At 36.5% G+C, this 19,306-nt stretch overlaps 1 protein-coding gene across 3 annotated transcripts in view; it reads right to left on the reverse strand.

Moving 5' to 3' along the window:
• Positions 1 to 19,306, reverse strand: part of asap1b (ArfGAP with SH3 domain, ankyrin repeat and PH domain 1b) — a 77,644-nt gene that overhangs the window by 41,337 nt on the left and 17,001 nt on the right. The gene's annotated exons all lie outside the window — the stretch shown is intronic.

Below are 19,306 nucleotides of genomic sequence, written 5' to 3' on the forward strand. Positions count from 1 at the left end.
TCCCATATAATCACTGAGATAAATATAGAGATGGATAAACAGAGAGAGAAAGGGACAGAGAGAAAATGAAAGAAGAGCGAGATATAAAGCGAGTAAACAAATTAATTGCACTAGGATCCTTACATACTGTAACAGGACCAAACAGGAAAATGCGCCAGTGTTCAATATAAAACAGAGTCCAATCCACGTATGTGAAAGTTCAGTAAAATATTCAGCACACTGCTTAAAATCTCAAAAAGCATTGCAATTGGTTACAATCCAAATAATATTGCCTAGAAAAGCAGTCCTCAACCTCTCTTTCAAACATGGACCATTTCCATGCAAAACTATTTTTCCACGGCCAGAGGGAGTTGGGCGGGATATCATGCATATTACTAGTATACATATTATATTAATCAATTCTTCATTTAATTATTACATATATCATGAACATGTAACTCACAATAATGCAGAATCAGTCCGAGCTTCATTTATCAAAGCATAAAAAAGAACTGCGACTAAAACAACGGCATCCAACAGACTGCAAAAATCAACAAAATCAAAATCAAATAAATAAAAAGTTATTACTGAATACTGAAGTTATATACTAAATGATCCGCAGCACGGTATCGGTACACGACCCGGTACACATTTTCAAAGTGTCCATATAACATTTATAATAATCATTATAACTGTAAATATTTTACTGCACAGCAAATGTGTCAGGAACCCTATTTTGCATGCAAATAAAACATTAAGTATTCTATAAACCGGCTTATAAAGACATTATAATTATCAAATTCTTTCTCTGGTAACCCAAGAATAGTTAATATGCCGTAATAAACTCATTAAACAATCATATGGAAAGTGGAAATCTTGTGAAAGCATAAATCCCAGAGGATGTAATAATAAACAGTTCATGCTGCTCTAAATTATAACCTCAATTACACACAAGTACATTTGGATGGGTTGACAGATTGATTCTGACACCAGTCCACCATGCACACATTCACATACTGGACTCATTCACAGCTCAGGGACAATTTATCTTAGACAGTCTGCCTATTGGTATGTTTTGCAAAAGTGGGAGCAAACTGGAGAACCCAGAGGAAAACCCCCACAGAGAAAACCCTGAGCTAGTAGAGACTAATCAGGGTCTGTTAGGATCTAATTAACAAACCTACTGACCCTCAAGTTGATGGTCAGTACTCAGTGTACTCAAACTACTATTTAACACAAGATTATTGACATTACTGTCTGACTTCCATAGACCTGAAATTGTCCTGTTCATGTAAATGCATGTAAATGTGTTCATCTTTATGACGACATGCGTATTTCCCCCAGTATATGTAAACACTTAACACTCTTATCTCAGAACTGATTTTTAGGAATACACTGGTGCATGCATGTCAACAGTGTCACAAGGCTGGGTTTTGGCTGTCTCTGATGTTCAAAGCGATTTCCTTTATAGATCCAGAAGTTTTCAGAAGAATATATCCTGTGTATAATCTGTTTGAAGTTTGAAATAAACCAAGAACAAAACAGGCTTGTTATAAAAGCAAAAAACTCCTGATCCACAGAGAAAACGAATAAAAGCTGTTCATCTCTGTTTCATCTCTGTACTTAAGCAGGGTTTTTTATTTTAATTTTTTTATGCATTTATTATTTACTGGTCAATTTTAACAAAACAATTATAATTTTACAGACTTTTTCCATCAATACTTAATGACATGGTGAAAAGATTTCTCTATAAGTTTTTTGCATTGACAAAACATTTTATATGCAGACTTTTAGCTTTAGACTAAAGATATTTACATCAATACCAGGTAAATCAGGGGTAGGAAATATATATACTGTATATTTACAGTTCCAACCTCCCCATTTACCTGTTTGGTTTTCAACAGATGAAGAGCATCAAAGTAACCACCATAACTTAAAACTTTAATGTGGTTTACGTCTTACCAGTGGGTGAATGTTCTGTATTTACTCTGAAGTGTTTGCTGTCTCTTTAAACGGTTTGATTTTTCAGACTGTTTTTTCACTGGCAAGAACAGCCCTTTATCTTCACACTGAAACTGTACAAAACTCAAAATCTAGACTGTTTATCTGTTCACTTATAAATATTAGAATATGGGAATGACACAAATGGTCATGGAACAACTAAGAAATGTGTAACTTTTGGTTCCGTAAAAAAAGAGTGCATAATAATGACTAACACTGAGTGATAGGAGACCCAAATAGATGTCAATTGCGAATAGATGGCGAATCATGTGGCTTTTTTTGGTCATTGCCCAAAAATGTATTGCTCTGACAGATGGACAGAAAATACATTTATGAACTGGCCCATAATGTTCATGTTTCAGTGGCTGCCTGACTAATGGTTTTTCAAGTATCATCATTTAAATACCGTGTTTCCCCAAAAATAAGCCCTAGTTATGTTTGCCAATCATCATGTGTTTACGGTTGTACCATAGGTCTGTTGCAACACACAATGATGTATTGAATGATAAAATATTAATATTAATATAATAATTAAGAATTATAGTAATATAATATTATTATAATACCAGTAATAAAAATGATAATTACTGTAAGAACCCAAGCGGATGCCTTGGTACGAGAGGTATGATAAACAGATGACCAATCACAGTACAGGTTGTGTCTATAAACCTTTATAATTCTGAATCTTACCCATACATAAATAAATGTACCGGTACAGTATTGTACATAAAAGTATAAGACGTCTTTTGAAGCAAACATGAATATAAGACACTGTCTTAAACGCGGTATATGCTTCACTACAGTGATGTGTACGGACTTCACAACTGTGAACATGATTTTCAAATGATGAGTATGACAATATTATCATTAAAAAGCTGACCACTGAAATCTCTCAAATTCTGTTAAACTGTAAATAAAGCAAATCTTGATGCACGTAAGACAAAATATCTGCAACATAAAAAATGTTAACGACACAAACCATTTAAAACTAATGCAATTATTCTGAGCATCAGTTGTTTACAAAAAATGACTCAATAACTGAGTAATAAACACAACTGCAATCCATCCCAATGCTAATACACAATAAAAAACAACGAAGCTTTGACTATTCAGTGACTGTTTGCTTGATGCCCCGTTCCGTAATAACAGACAATTTCACTTCAAACTCTTATTCTAAAAAGTTTCTGATTTGCATAAACAGTTCGGCATTTAATCGCACATCACTAAACAGCACACTTCAGCAATGATACAACTACAATGAATAAATATTCGGTGCCACCCAGATGAGGATGGATTCCCTTTTGAATCTGGTTTCTCTCAGGGTTTCTTCCTTATACCTTCTCAGAGAGTTTTTCCTTGTCACTATCACTACTGGTTGACTCTTTAGGGATAAACGTATAAGGAACAAACGTATAGGAACTAAACTTGTACATTCTAATTTTATAACCTTTTTATCTGTGTAAAGCTGTTTGGGACAATATAAATTGTTAAAGGAGCTATACAAATAAAACTAAATTAAACTCAACTAAATTAACTATTGTCTAATTCACATTAAAGCATGATGTCCACAGAAGAAATCCTTAAATCAAGCAAGATTTTTTAATGGTCTGTTCTGACTTTGATGTGGATTGAATTCCTCATAATTTGATCCAGCTAAGAATTTCAAATGCCTTCACACACAACACATGCATTTGACACAAGAAACAGACTAATGCACACTGTGCGATTTTTATAGTTATTTGTGACTGTACGAACATGATCCCCCATGTCACACCGCTAATAGTAGCTGGCAACAAACAAAAACAATCTGTAGCATTAAGACAAGGTAATAAAAACGTTATTTAAATGCTCTTTTTTCCTCCATAACTCAATAAGTTTCTCTTCATGCTTTACTGTTCACTTGATTCGTCGAGCTTATTGCGCCATCGGGTTTAACGGTCCTATCGGTTCTCGGTTTGATGGTCGTCGTAGGAGAAGTCACGCTGGAGCAAAGTGTGTGAAATCTTTGGACACTGCCAGATAAAACGGCGCAAAGCCATTAATCGGCTGTCGGAGAATACTCCAATATCTTACAGGTTTCCCAAAATTTGTCCAAGACGATCAAATTGTGGCCAAAATCGCACAGCATGCACCTGGCTTTATTTAGAACTGCTGCCGTTACCGAATCAGGATATAAACCTGATGTCCTGACACTGTGCTTTAAACCTGGATTTAGCAAAATGCACTAGAGGCAGCATTCTCAAGGACTATCCTGATATCACTTTCAGGTATTGTAGTAGGCGGTTTATTTATTAAAAGCATTAATTCATTATTCAGATACAGGTAATAAAAGTACTTAAGCTTTGTTGTACTGCATTAAAGAAGATAATATTGCATCACAAGCAAATAAATACCTAGTCAGAATAATGTCGAACAGTGAGTGACAGAAGACACACAAAAAAATGTCAATGGTGAACCGTGTGGCTTAATTTTTTTTTAACAGAGCTGAAATCATGTGGTTGTGTTAGATTTCAGAGACCTGGCTCTTGGACTGTATGAGCTCCTTTCGGCACACGTCGATTTATTGCTCTTGCCGATTTACGAGCATTCGGCTTCCATTTTTCCAGAATGACGTGTCATGTAATCACGTTACAGAAACAATCTTATTACATGGTGCTGGACATCACGGTCCTGTGTGTGAGCTTGCCAGTGATGTTATCATTTTAATCGGATCTGAGCTTTTGCCATTTCTGCCATTTTAAAAGCTATGCTATAAAAATTAAAATTTCTTTTTTTTTTTTATAAAAATGGTCATGAATGTTTTACTGTTCTGTATTTGCTTTGTAGTGGGTGCTTTTAATCTGGAACCTCTGGTGTTAGATGGTTAGATGGTGTTTACAAGTTAGTTTGTTAGTTGCATGATAGCTAGCATCCAGAACATTGATTTCCTTATAGCTCTCTAAGAGAAAAGGAAGTATTTGTCTTTATTAGTCAAATGAAGCTGCCACTAAAACTGCTTAAAGCTGCACTTAAACGATGTTCTCAGACCAGTCCAAAAGCAATCCAAATTCCACACCCGGTTTCATCTCAATCACCCGTAATACCTGTGCTGCCAGTGTTTATCGTGGTCTAAGCGACCTTGAAAGTTGAAAGTTTTGCTCACTCTAAATATTTTTGGTTATGTTTGTTTTATTTATTTAAACAGTCTGAGATGGGAGCAGAGACTAGGACTGCCAAAACAAAAAAGCAGGATGTTAGTCATCCGATATTGTGTGAGGTCATAAAGTCAAAAAATAAAAAAAAAACACATTATATTATTATTTATTTATTTAATATAATTTTAGGCATTTTCCGGGTTAAAAATCTATTTAAAATGTAAAAAAAAAATTATATGGCACTATTAAAATGAATGTCTGAGGAAGGACACATGGGTCAGAGTTCAGCTTTGTGAATGCTGCCTGAGGAATTCTGCTGACACAGTGTTCCTCCCACAGCAAAGCAGGCATTTCCCTCCCGAACTGCTGAACTGCTTTCTTTACACACACACACACACAATCTCACACACACACAGACAGACTTATAAATTACTATACCACAAAGGATTTTTTTATTAAAACGCTTTTCTAGCCCGGTGTAATGACAGAGGTTTACAGGATGTTCTTGCAGCATCAGCACCACATGAAACACTGTCACCAGGAACAGGATGGTTTCCCTCAACACACACTCATTCTGGATGCAGCCAAAGCTCCGTACATTTTACTCACTCAGTTTTACACGCTCCGTGTTACATCATATGCATGCTTGTAAACAAAAAAGCGAACAGCTAGAAACACTCACGCATACACACACAGATACAGACAACATGGACACATACTGACATACACACAGACAATTTTAGACATACACACACACAAATAAGAGAGTGAGAGAGAGAAAGAGAGAAAAAGTGTGTTAAACTGTCACAGTCTATAACAGTTAAAGTGTGTCACACAATCATTCCAAGCATGCACTGCATTAATAAACACAATAAAATAGTTTATTTAGGATCTTTTACTTTATTCAATCTGAAATAATTAAACTATATGAAATGTATGGGTTCTGTGGCAGGGCATTTCAAGGACAGAAGCCGAACATTGTGTAGATTCCTAACCTGCAGGACATCTACAGCACGTGGTGCAGGACCAGGAAGATTGTGAAGACCCTCACAGCAATCCCAACAATGGACTATTTTCCATGGTGCGTTTAGGAAAGCGCTTCCGCTCCTTGAAAGCAAACACAGAGAGCAAACGCCTGCACGCCTGCCTGCACGCCTGCCTGCCTGCCTGCCTGCCTGCCTGCCTGCCTGCCTGCCTGCCTGCCTGCCTGCTAGATATGCATCCTAGAAAAGATCTATGACATGAGTAATTTTATTTTATAATATTCAGCAGGCTATACAATGAAAAATATATACAACTGTGAACTTTCAGCAACTAACTGGCAGGAGCTCTTTTCTCCATTTGAAGTGCTATCAGTGCTGACTTGACCAGTGCTGCCTTCAGAAATAGGAAATCAGTGCCTTTGTGATCAGTCACACTGACGTCTATGCTTTATTCAGAAGCACCTATGTTGTACTGGCAGTGCGTAACCGGAAATAAAAAGGATTTCAGTTCCACTAAATATGACTAAAATAGCATGCTAATAATAAGACAAAATTCCACTTCATATTACAAATCCTGATTTCATTAACTTCTACAGTAAACTTAAGCAAACAGTAAACTCACTACACCACGCACACTACACCACCGTGCTTATTGCAACGTGCACACAGCACCACGATCACAGCACCGCGCTCACTGCACCGCGCTCACTGCATTAACTATGATCAGAACTATGTGGGCGTGGACATGGTCACATGATTGACAGTGATGTCTCTGTGGCAACGTAAACGTGTGAATAGCACTTGTGCTAGTTAAGGGTGTAGGAATGGCAGAGGAGCTTCCACAGCACTTTTGTTAAAACGGCAGGCATGAGTCATAGCTGTAGCGTTGGTGTAATTTCTATATAAGTTAGTAGTTTGCAGTCTGTCCTCAATTTGGTAGCAAAAAGAATGGTTTGAGGACACTGCAAAGTCCAATGTCAAGACCAGTGTCACAAAGATCACACATTTCCCTCCCTCTGATTTTGGCTGTGAAAATAAACGGAAAGCGGGTCGCTCCTCACAGGAATCCTGAAAAGGAAAACCTACACTTTTCACCCTTGTATATCTTTATTAAGATATAAAACAGTCCTGTGGCTCTGTAAATGTAATTTTTACTTTGTTACAGTGCTGACAATCACAAATGATTATTATCAAAAGCTATTTTATATGCCTGGTTTTAGATCTGGTTGGCTCTGGACTTGCACCTTGCAAAAGAATAAATATGAATCTAATCTAAAATCTGATTGTCTGAATTTTTGCCAGAATGATCAGATGAATTGTTTATAGCAAAAATGATCAACAATAAATGTAATAGTTTAATAAATACTGCATTTGGTCTCATTTTATAACAGTGTTTTTAAACTGTTTTTATAAAAAAAAAAAAAAAAAGAACTTGTTTTTCAGATTATGCTTAGGAACATCCTTAGCCATGATCAAAACTCTAACTCACACCCTCAGGTTGCTCAGGCTTACAGTACATCCTGCTCCAATAGGTTCTAGATATTAGTCCATAAATAGCCTGGACCAAAGGTTTTCTGTCGTTGGTATGTTCAGAGAAAAAAAAAATTTGCACAAAAGAAATGGGGGGAAAAAACTCCTGTTGGAATTCATTAAATAAAACATAATACCCAGGGTGTGAATGTGACTATTCCATATTGTGCACACATTTTTATTTAATAAGCAGCCGTTTAATATTCCCTCTGCTCCAGTTTAACTCTCACCACTGTTCACTGCTTCTCCCTGCAGCCACAGTAAACATGACCTACATTTCCAATATCCCATGTTTGGCCTAAACACAAAAAACACACAAGCACAGATTGGGTTTACTGTAGAAACATTCCATTGCTTTTTACGTGATTTAAAAAAATGTGGCTTTAAAAAAACAAATTTAATGCGTTTACCCACAGCATATAAAACAGAACAACAGCTACATTCTGCTGAAGCGCTTAGATTTTTTCTTTTTTTTTTTCTTCGCATTTACTGATTTACATTTATCTCAGTGGTTGAAAGATACAACATTGTATAAGAACAACATGAGCGTAAACCCCAGCCCTACTGATGGGCCCTTGGGCAAGGCCCTTAACTCTCAACCCTCAACTGCTCAGCTGTATAAAAGTGAGATGAAGTTGATCTGCTTAATGCCATAAATGTAAAACGTAACTACCAGGTTAATATTGTGCCAAAAATACTACATATAGTATTACAAATACATGTAAATATTACACATATAAACCCTTTTTAATTTTATAAAATGGGAATACACTATAAACAATCTATTTAAATGCAAAGAGAAAACATGTGCCTTAACATACATATTTTGGAGAAACAAAAATGTGTTCTTTTTTTTGAGAAACAATGTGTATCTTTTGGCGCGCGCACACACACACACACACACACACACACACACACACACACACACACACAGTAGTGCCATGCTGTTAAATTCACCCTTTTTGTGTTCATACTGTTGAAAATTGCACAAATGTGGAAGTAGGCACAGATCTAGCAGTGACAGACTCTGTGGTCTATTAAAATGCTAGAGACAAAAAGCCCCATTCTCAACTCTCTGGTGCATACAATCATAAAACTCTTCCACTATTCCACTAGTAATAATTTTTGTTGTCACTCCCAGTTTGAGAGTCATAGAAAAAATGCTGCTGATTTCTTTTAAGGTCGTGTTTGGTTTCACACTGCAGTAAACAAACAAACCGAGAAGAAAAAGAAAAACAATGGCAGCAGGGAGCAGAGGGTTGAACATGTTTAACAAAGTTAATAAATAAAATAAAATAAAAAGTAATAATATATGCAATCTACTAATTTAAATAATTTTCAGAATGCATGAATAGGTGCGTAGTGAAGTATTTTCTAAATCCAATTTCTACACACTGCTTTTCTGCAGTTTGCTTTTTATGGCTCAGTTTAGAAGCTTGCATCCAGTTAAAAATCTAATACAATTTTAATACTCACTGCTCACTTGCCCAAAACGCATATCACACTGCTGATTTTGTAGTTTTAATCTGTTTATTCATAACTCTACCTTTTTAGTCGATTTATTTCCTCAGGGTTTATTCACACAGCAAGGAGCACCTAGAACCCTAGAACCCGATTAGCTACAGTCATGGAGCAAAAGAAATGCACCATCCTTTAAATCTATGGAAAAATGAGACGGAGGTTGGGATGTTTGGAATATCATACAAAAAAACACCTACACTAACTGTCCATCATGCAGGTGAAGTAAAAAAAACCTGGGCTTGTTTATAGCCACAGGACCTGGAACACTTGAAGTCATTTGAGACCACAATAAACTCCACATTCTTTAGACATGTGTACAGCCATCTGTCTAGCAGCTTCAACTCGGCTGAAACTGGGTCATGTTTTAGAATAACGATTGCAAGAGCACCAGAGATATAAACAGCTGAAAGGCTAAAGCACAGAAGATGTTGGAATGGTCAAAGTCCACATCTCAACCTCTTTAAGATGCTCTGGTGGGACCTTAAGAGAGATCCAAATTCCCTTAAACATTAATGAACTGAAGCGATGTTTCAGAACAGTGGGCCAAGATTTCATCCAAATGATGCGAGACTGATAAACTGCTGCAGTGTACCTAAAATTACTGCCTCTTAAAATGGTTCTCCATGTTACTGAATAATACGGTGCACTTATTTCCCCCACCTGGTTTGTGAATGTAGGTTGACTCTACTCCAGGAAGGTCAGCTTAAAAAAAAAAAAAAAACGTCTGCGCTTTTGTGCTTTTTTTATCTGGTAGCTTATCGACTGGGTGCACAGCAGGCTGGACCTTTAGTCCAGTGGGTTTCTTTTTCCACTAATTTTATGCTGTATTTCTCAAAAACATTACACTGAACCATGAACACTTTTACTATTGAAAAACATATTATGAAACTCGACATTCTTACTTATGTTTTTTCCCTTGTTAAATGCCAATGTAACCTTGTCGCCCTCGGCATCGTCGCTGCACACTACTGCCGGGTTCTCACAAGAATAATAAGCAAACACCACCAACAAACAAACTAACACCAGCTTAAGATATTTTTGTGTTAGTTTAAATAAAGTTAATGATGCCTTCATGGATTTACTCAGTCACCCACAGTAAGCACTTTATCCTGGATCACTGTACATCTGAAGCCTACCCTGGGAACTGTGTGAGACGTGAATGGGAACACCACAGCAGACTGCACAGAGTTTACTACTTAATCCTTAGAAGGACCAGAGGCAGTACAGCAGCACCGCTGTCTATATACAGTATCAACAGCTTTCATGTAGTTTCCTGGGCTTCACTGCAAACAAATGAAAATCCCACCAAATGAATGTATGAATGAAAATAATACATATATATTAACTATCAACTATTTCCTCAACCCTCAGAACTGCTGAATTAGAGGAACTATCATCATCCAAACATGTTATAAAAATACAATTATTTAAAATCACCATAAGAGTGTTGGAACATCATTATAGATATAAATAGTGACGTACATTTGTTCTTATTTCACTGTAATGTTGTAAATAAATTAGTACATAAAATAATACAGTAAAACAATAAAACTCCTGTGACACTTTTTTCACCTATAATCATCAAAGCTCTGCGAATAGAAAAAAAAAATAATGCTGCATCCTCTGTAACGATCCTCTTCACTGAGGCTGCAATCTGGGTGTGTTTTTCAGTTTCCTGTGTGTGGTTTTAGAGAGAAGGGGGGGTCTATTCATGTTTCCATGACATGGCACAGCAGCATACCTAATAAAACACAGTGTGCTATTAGAGGATAAAACGGATTATAAGCCCCTACCCGAACACATACGTGTACACACACACACGCGCTCACACACACACACACACACACACACACACACACTTCCATCAGATTAAACGGAGTTCCAGCAGAGTGGCATAACACCACTAATCCTCTCTCTGTGACACAGTGCTAAACACATTCTGTCCATCATTCTATTTCCTTGCTCATCGTTCACTGGAACACTGATCTCAAGCTGATAATTTAAGCTTAGTTGAAGTAGTGATACATTAAAGTTGTAGTCATCAGTACAATAGCAGATTTTTGTGTTTTTTTTTTATGGACCAGACCATTTAAGTGTCACACTGTATGATTTTCAGGCCCCCGCTGTGATCACCACAAAAATAAAGAATCATAAAATAAATCTTTGGCTCAGAACGACAGCTAAGTTAGTGCCACTGCAACCAAAGACAATCCAGTACAAAACTCCAACAGTGTCAGACATTTCTGCTTTTCTCAATGTGACAAATAGGAGCACAGCATAGTATGACGCAAAACTCAAGGGATGGGAATGTTAAAAACCATGCTAAGCCACAGGAAAAGGAATTGTTTTATTCCCACTTGCTTCTGTACCGTTTTCTACATGAGCTTGGATCCCACTGATTGATGACATACGGAGAATGTAGTAATTTTCTTTAATCTCAGGTCTATTATTAGAGACTCTTCATTTTATAATGTTGCACAATGTAATAAGCAGGATTGCGTGCCTGTGTTTTTGCGTAACAATAACTGGAAAGGTAGAGAAAGGAGAAGGATGTGGAATGAGCTGAGTTATTTCTGACCAGTCTTGCTTCCCCCACAAAATTACACATTCAGAAGCTCAAGCAGGCCTTTATATAAAAAAAAAAAAATTATAATCATGCCAGTTTGCAATGAATAGACATCTTAAAAAGCCTTAGTGTGTCTAAATAAAGCAGCCACTGAATAATTCATGGTTTCAGGATGAGAAAGACACAATATTAAATCCATTCCTGAAGGTTTTACTGCACAAAAGAGAAATTGGTTTATGTGACATTGCTTCATGTGATATTGGTTGGTACTCAAACAGATAAAAATTAGCTTTTTGTATCTTTAAAAACATAATGACTCCACAATTCAATACAAACGCTATGAAATAAGCATGAATCAGTCACAGCTGAGGGGCAAAAAGCCTAAAGCGAAACACTTTATCAGTTATTCTGCTGTATGGCAGCAGGAAGTGATTTGGCAGAAAACACTCTAAAGGCAGTGCACTCTTCGGTACTGCGTCCCTTCACATCTATCCCTGTGGCCAAAAATGCAGTCCGGTTATGTAAGATGCTTAAAATAGCTGTCTGCCGCCTTGTCACTAAAAAGCTACGCGTCTCAGTCAGAAAACCTGATGAGCATGAGCAATGAGAGTTAGAACAAAAGTGAGCAGGACTGCATCGAGGGATACAGTAAAGAATACAGAGAGAGAAAGAAGTAGGAGTGTTTGAATACAGAGGAACTGACAATAAGGGGCAAACAATTTAAATTATTCACTTTATGTGCATTCATTTTCTTTATACCACCACTGTGTGGTTGAAGGTCAGAAAGCCTGCATTTTTTTCGGTATAACAGCTGCAGAAAAAAACTTCTGTCTGTAATATAACCATTGAAACTCAGGGATCATCTGTAATCTAAATAATAATTAACGTTTGTTTTAACAGCGATAACATTCATTGCTTTGATGGAGATTTACACATTTAATAGTTAATGGTATCTGTATCAGTCAGTATAAAAAAAAACAAAAAAAGTCTTACTGAGTCCAAAAAACTGAATTGATGCATCCATGCTCTTCATCTTCAATTAAAATGAAACTTCAGCATGTGATAAGTTACATAATTACATTGAATATTTAAGTGGCTAAAATGTATCAAGACACAGACACAAGTGTAGATCAAAAAGAGACCAATAACATATAGGGCTATTTTAAGGCTAGTTGTGTGTCACACTATTATAAAATCAGTCTGATTGTGCAGCCTTCATTTTGATGAGAGAACACACACACACACACACACACACACACACACACACACACACACACACACACACACACACAGTTGAGTTTTTGAGGTTGCCTGGGTGATTAAGATGACCATCTGTGAGGCGGCTGGGACAGAGGGAATGAGTCACAACTCCCAAACACCAACACGAGCATGCACAAGCATGCGCACACACACACACACACGCACACTTTCACACTCCTACACACTTCTGCTAAGAAATACACAAGTAGGAGATACACATTCAAGCAAGAAGAAAAATTATGCAACGATCTGAGATGTGCCCTACTAAGGATTTATATTTCCCTGTATATGAATGAACTCCAGAAAGGATCTAAGAACTTCAAAATAATTCTTGTTTTTAAAAAAAGCACTCTTGAATAATCTTATGCAAATCAATCAACTGAAAACACAACACAGGTCAGAGTATCCCCAAATTGGCAGTGGAGTGTTACCATATGCAGTGGTTAGAATCCAACAAAAGCAATCTAAAGAGAAACACCCACTGGACTGGCAATAGGGCCCTGGGCACATAAGGCTTGTTGATGCTGATGGGGAACACAGGCTAGCCAGCCCTGTCTGATCGCTATAGGAGAACTACCATAGCACAAACTGATAAAATGCTGATCATTGTGTTTCATTACAGGTAGGAATTCCTTAATGTAAATTGTTTGGGGGTTTTTTGGTTAAAAAAGTCTTACAGCTTGCCACCCTGCCCTGTAGCACAGACATCTGAAGAGTATGGGAGATTGCTGTCACATGTAGGGAGCAACCAGTACTTGCTAATATAATTGCTGCAATTCATTTTTATTTGCTGTCCTAGGCCTCTTAAAATGTTCCTTAACACACACTTACCAATTTTAGAGGGATGTACTGTTCTTAGTAATGTCATGTCACTCAGTGTTACTATTTTTGCATTGTTAAATCATACAGCCAATTCCTTGAAATCTGTTTTTGAAAATTCTATTTTTCCAAAATAAGATACTGCAAATGTTTACTAAGTTCTTGACAATGAGATGATACCTAGAAGGTGTCAGAAAAAATCCTAAAGGAACAACATTATTTGGGGTTACTCACTCACTTTAACTGATGTTAGTTTGCAATCTGTATTTGACATGAGTTTGAATGATTCTGAACAATGCCACAGTCCCAATATTAAAAGGATCTAAACAATTGCATATAAGTATCTTTGTTTTAAATCGCAAAACATCTATTTGTTCTTTTCTTGATTTTCATGTTGCACTTCCACAAAGGCTCTAAAATGTTTAAACTTAATTCTATTTTTGCATCACAGAAACCTGCCATTTTAACAGGGATTGTTATAGACTAGTTATAGACTAGTTATAGACTTGCTATATCCACTGTCACACATTTATAGAGACTCATTTACTAAATCTAAATCTATACAGTCCTTGGTTTTCAGTAGAAACAATATACACCGATCATGGCAGTTAGCTGTTTATATTGTTGCTGGGAAAAGACAAAAGACAGAAGAGTCGAAATGCAGCATAAAGATTCCAGTCCATCGTGTATAATGTTAACTATACTTGTCAGAATTTAAATCGAGGGAGACTGAAAGTCCCAAGAGCCCAAGCCTACAATGAAGATGATATTTGCCATTCAGAAGCTCTGTAATAAGCTCTGTCACACTACAATAGACTACGACAGCAAGCCTTTTATTCGTTTGCATCTACATGCAAAATGGAACGGAAGAGCTGTAGGACATAGGAGACAGTCAGGAGAGAACTTGTCTTCAAAAATCAGGCCTCACAGTGGTATAACTGGGACAGAAACATCAGTGCCACTGCCCTGTAGTCCCTATTTCTGGGCATGCTTTAGCCATTGTGGTTAAAGTCTTTGTCTTACAGTTTGAAATATTTAGGACCTTTATGAACAACTATGACTTCCCTCTTTTCATAGAGACACCAAAACTCATAGCAAAATAGAGAACATGGTTAGAAGCAGAGAGGGAAAAAAAAAAAAAAAAACATGGTTATTCTACATTTTTCCAATATGCTCGCTTGGGTTTTCATGACACTGACTGGCTCTATTTTTCCTCTTAGCTACATAACTGGAAGAGTAAACTTAAGCTTTGTACTAAATATTTCATTTTCTTTCATTACATGTGGCATTAGTTCTAAAAATGTCAATGTACTGAATTTTTTTTGGATTCACTTAGTCGTACCAAAGCAGCTGTAACAGTTGCAACAAAAGAATACCAGGTCACTTCACATCCAGCGGGCTCTCAGGGATCTGAGGGTGTTAACTGCGCGCACACACACACACACACGCACACGCACACACGCACACACGCACACGCAAAAGGAGAGAAAAGGAGTTTCTCAGAGACAGCTGGAAATCCGGGATTTCTGCCACACCATCCTTCATCATAGCACAACCACTGCCATCCCCACTCTCAGTCCATCAGCTTTTTGCAGAAAATCTTTAAATCTCCCATTACACTTCCACGAAATCCAAACTTTTTCTTACTTTTTTCTGTAACGAGAATATTTTACTTAAACACTCGTAAAAATAACATCATTATGCTTTCTGAACTAAACCACCTGTTGATATGAAACTAAATCGACTACTTAGTCAGAAAGCAAAGTACTCTCTTCTAGTTCATAATAACCCTAAATAAAATGAAATAAAATGGGATTCATGTCTTTTATTTTTAAGTGTGACAACCATTATTACATTGTGCAGACATTTTCTAATTCACACATTACATGCACATTACATGGGTTAATTATTTTGTAAATGTGTCAAATATTTTAGAAATAAATCTATTTGCACAGATCTTAATTAGATTACATAACAGATAAAATCAATACTGATAGTGCTTTTTTCAGTGCAATATATAAATCAAGCCTAGAGCTATGTGTATATAGTGTATATAGTCTTTTGTTTACTCAAGTCATGCTTTTGATTGTCTACTTTTTATTAACTGTTTTAAATGCACGAACGAACACATACAACACCTGAAAAACTTATATAAGAACAGATGTTGTAGAACAGCCATCAAGCGTGAACAAGGGTGAATCTACCTCTCACCTCATACTGACACGTAAAAATTACGCCTTGAAAGTCTTGAAATTAAAAAAAAGAGCATTGTGTGGAACCCAGCGGCACAGATTCCTCTGAAGCAGTAAGAGACATATGATACGCTTTCAATGAGAAAGCAAAATATTTTGCCAAATTAATACATTAAACACAAGAACTAAATCATATCTAGCACAATTGACTGCAGTCCTGTGTTTAGCATTTTCGTAACCGCTTTACTAGGGCTGCAACTAACAATTATTTTGATCATCGATCAATCAAACTATTTTTGTTTGTTTGTTCTTGTTTTTTCCAGATTAGTCAGATAAACATTTGAGTATGCAAGGTGAACCAATTTGTGTAAATCAACATTTATGTATTTTGCAAGTGGACATCCATGCTCAAAAAAATGTATATAAAATTAAATACAACATTGTTTTGACAATTTTTGTTTAATAATTACAGACATTTTGTTCAGTTGTGCAGATCTAGAATATCTAATTAATTTAATTTGTTATAATAATTAAATGATATGTCTAAAGTAAATATAGCAACATTAAAAATGCAGTAAATCACAAGTGATACACAAGTTACCTGTTGCAGTAGACAAATGCTATAAAAAGAGAATGAAAAGGAGAAACGCAGAAAGCTAACAGGTTTGAATAAAAAATAGAAAAAATATGCATTGGTGTACAAATGCATAATCATTTTCTAAAAACCACAACAGTGAGTAAAAACGTAATTGTTTACTCTGCTGCTTTTAGATTTTAGTGTTTGTTCGCACCGTTTTAATTGAATCCATCACGAGCGAGATGATTGGGCATCCTGATGCTCGCGAGTCACGACAAAACAGATCCAGTGTGACTGTCCCAAAGTTACAAACAGTTTACACAATAGCACTTCATTAAACTGTACCATTTTCACATGATGAGGATTTTACAGTTTCTGTTTACTGTGGTGATGTTTCCTCTTTATCTGTGACACCAGTGCGTTTTTTTTTTGGGTTTTTTTGCATGCTCATGCATCACTGTGGTACTTCCATTCAACGCAAACTTCCCTTTGCAAAACTTCCAGGTACAGTTTTCTTTTTTGCGTTTAGTATAAAATGCTCCAATGCCTTGGATGACTTGGGACGCTGCCGGTTGACCCTGTACTGTTGGCCATTTTCGCTGGCGGCTGTTATCTTAACCCGTTAACCAGTAACTTGAGCAGCCCAACTAATCGATATTTTATTATAGATTATTATAATTACATTATTATCCATTTTATTGATTAGTTGTTGCATCTCTTTACCAACATAACAGAAACAAGTCTTCTCATGCTGCTTGATAGCAGGCCTCTAGACTGAGTAAAAAAGTACTAGAACATGTGACTGACAGGTGTTTCTTCTTGCTCATGTGTATCATGTAAAATTGGTTGTTTAAACCAGTGTTTACCTTTTTAAAATAACCACTATTTTACATAAAAATAAATAAATAAAACACTCGGCACCACCTAACAGACTGTGTAAAATGACACATTGACAGTTTGAATAAAAACAATAAAAAATCTTTCTATCTGGCTACGAGTTTGAGAGATCTCTCATTCACCTTTGTAGGTTTTTTTACATTAAAGTTGCATACTGTTTATCAGTATTATCATGTAGGCGTGCAACATAGTGTGTGTTCCTGTTTTGAATTAATAGGAGTTGCATGTGGAGATAGCGTTTATGCCTGCTTGGGGCCTTGGCACTGTTGGTGTGTCCCCTTACACAGCAAGCATAACGAAGTCGGTGCAGTCGGATCCCCAGTAAAAGTAAATCTAAATAAAAGACAGAATTTGCTAAATTGTCTCGAACTCACTGTTTTGCTTTCTTTTGACCACCACTTATACTAAAGCCTTCATCTGGGTTTGAATTTTGTCCAGAGTTTACACTTCTCCTTCGGAGTTTGGCAAACACTGGTCGAAAATCAAAATCTCTAAGACCAAGAGACCATGCCAAACAATCGTCTGAAGTAGTAGAAAATATAAACCACCAGAAACTCATACTATGGTACCTTTATTGCTGTGAATTTAATTACTGTGGATACATGAAAATGTGTTATTTCAGATATCCCTCTGACAAAATAATCCACGCTGAATGGATCAAATAAAGGATGCGGAAACCTCTTGGTATTTAATTACGTCTGTGATGCCACGTATACAAAAAAATTTTTTTAGAGCTTATGGAGAAAAAACATTATAAAAAAAAAAAAACTTTACTGATCCTTCACTATTCTTGCCTCATCTGAATAACTCTAGTGTACAAAAAAAGAAAATAGGGAGAAAACATAAGGAACAGATAACATAGAGTCATGTATAGTGAGGGAATGACATTGCATCCTGTTGGGAAATGCTTCGATTTGCAGTGTTGGCTATTTTCAGCTTAAAGTTATCTTAAGATCGTACCACCTATTGTTATAGCCACTGCATTTAAAACAAAAACAGCTCCAGAAAGGAAGTCTAGATGTTGACTGGAATAAGTGTGTAGTCAAAATGACACAATAAAATCACAGGAATAGGCTGCTGTTGGGGTCTGATTCTATTTGGAACCAAAAAAAAGACAGTTAATGCTTTAAAAACCTTGTGCATGGTCTTGTTAAGCAGAGGAATGACACAATACTTGCTGTACGGGAAGCATCTTTTGTTGCTATTGAGTCAGAAACTATAAAATTAGGAAATAGCTTTAACATAAACCACATTTACTGCTTTTCAGAACACTATAGACACGATCAACTAACACTTGTCTCAGAAATCAGCTGTGTTACTATAAGGAAAGCATGTTAACAAATACTGTTTTCCTAAAATTAAGCACAGTGACACTAAAAAATGGGTTTTACTAAAGAGCTCAGTGACTTTGAATATGGCTGTGTTGTAAAATGGCACCTTTTCCACGAGTTAGTTTGAGAAATTTCTGCCCTAGGCAAATGTAAGCACTATCATAGTGAAGTAAAGCATCTGGGAACAACCACTGCTCAGCTGCAACAGCTCAGTAGACACCACAAACTCACTCACTGTCCACTCTAATAAACATTTCTACACTCACTTATTTATAAAGTTATTCATTCACGTTTCAGAACAAAATGTATGAATCATATGAATCTGCAGATACATGTCAAGAGCTTCATGTTCACACATAAGAAAGAGATAAAAAGTGTGCTTTCCATGACTTGGAATGTGGCCTGGTTGTTAGATAAGATGGGTTGCGTTGAGGGGTTTTTTTTGTTTGTTTTTTTAAACATGCTGATCTCCAGGGATTCTGAGTGTCAGCGTTTATACAGAATAGTGCAAGAAAC

This window comes from Silurus aristotelis (assembly GCF_946808225.1).
Source record: "Silurus aristotelis genome assembly, chromosome: 25".
NCBI lineage: Eukaryota > Metazoa > Chordata > Actinopteri > Siluriformes > Siluridae > Silurus > Silurus aristotelis.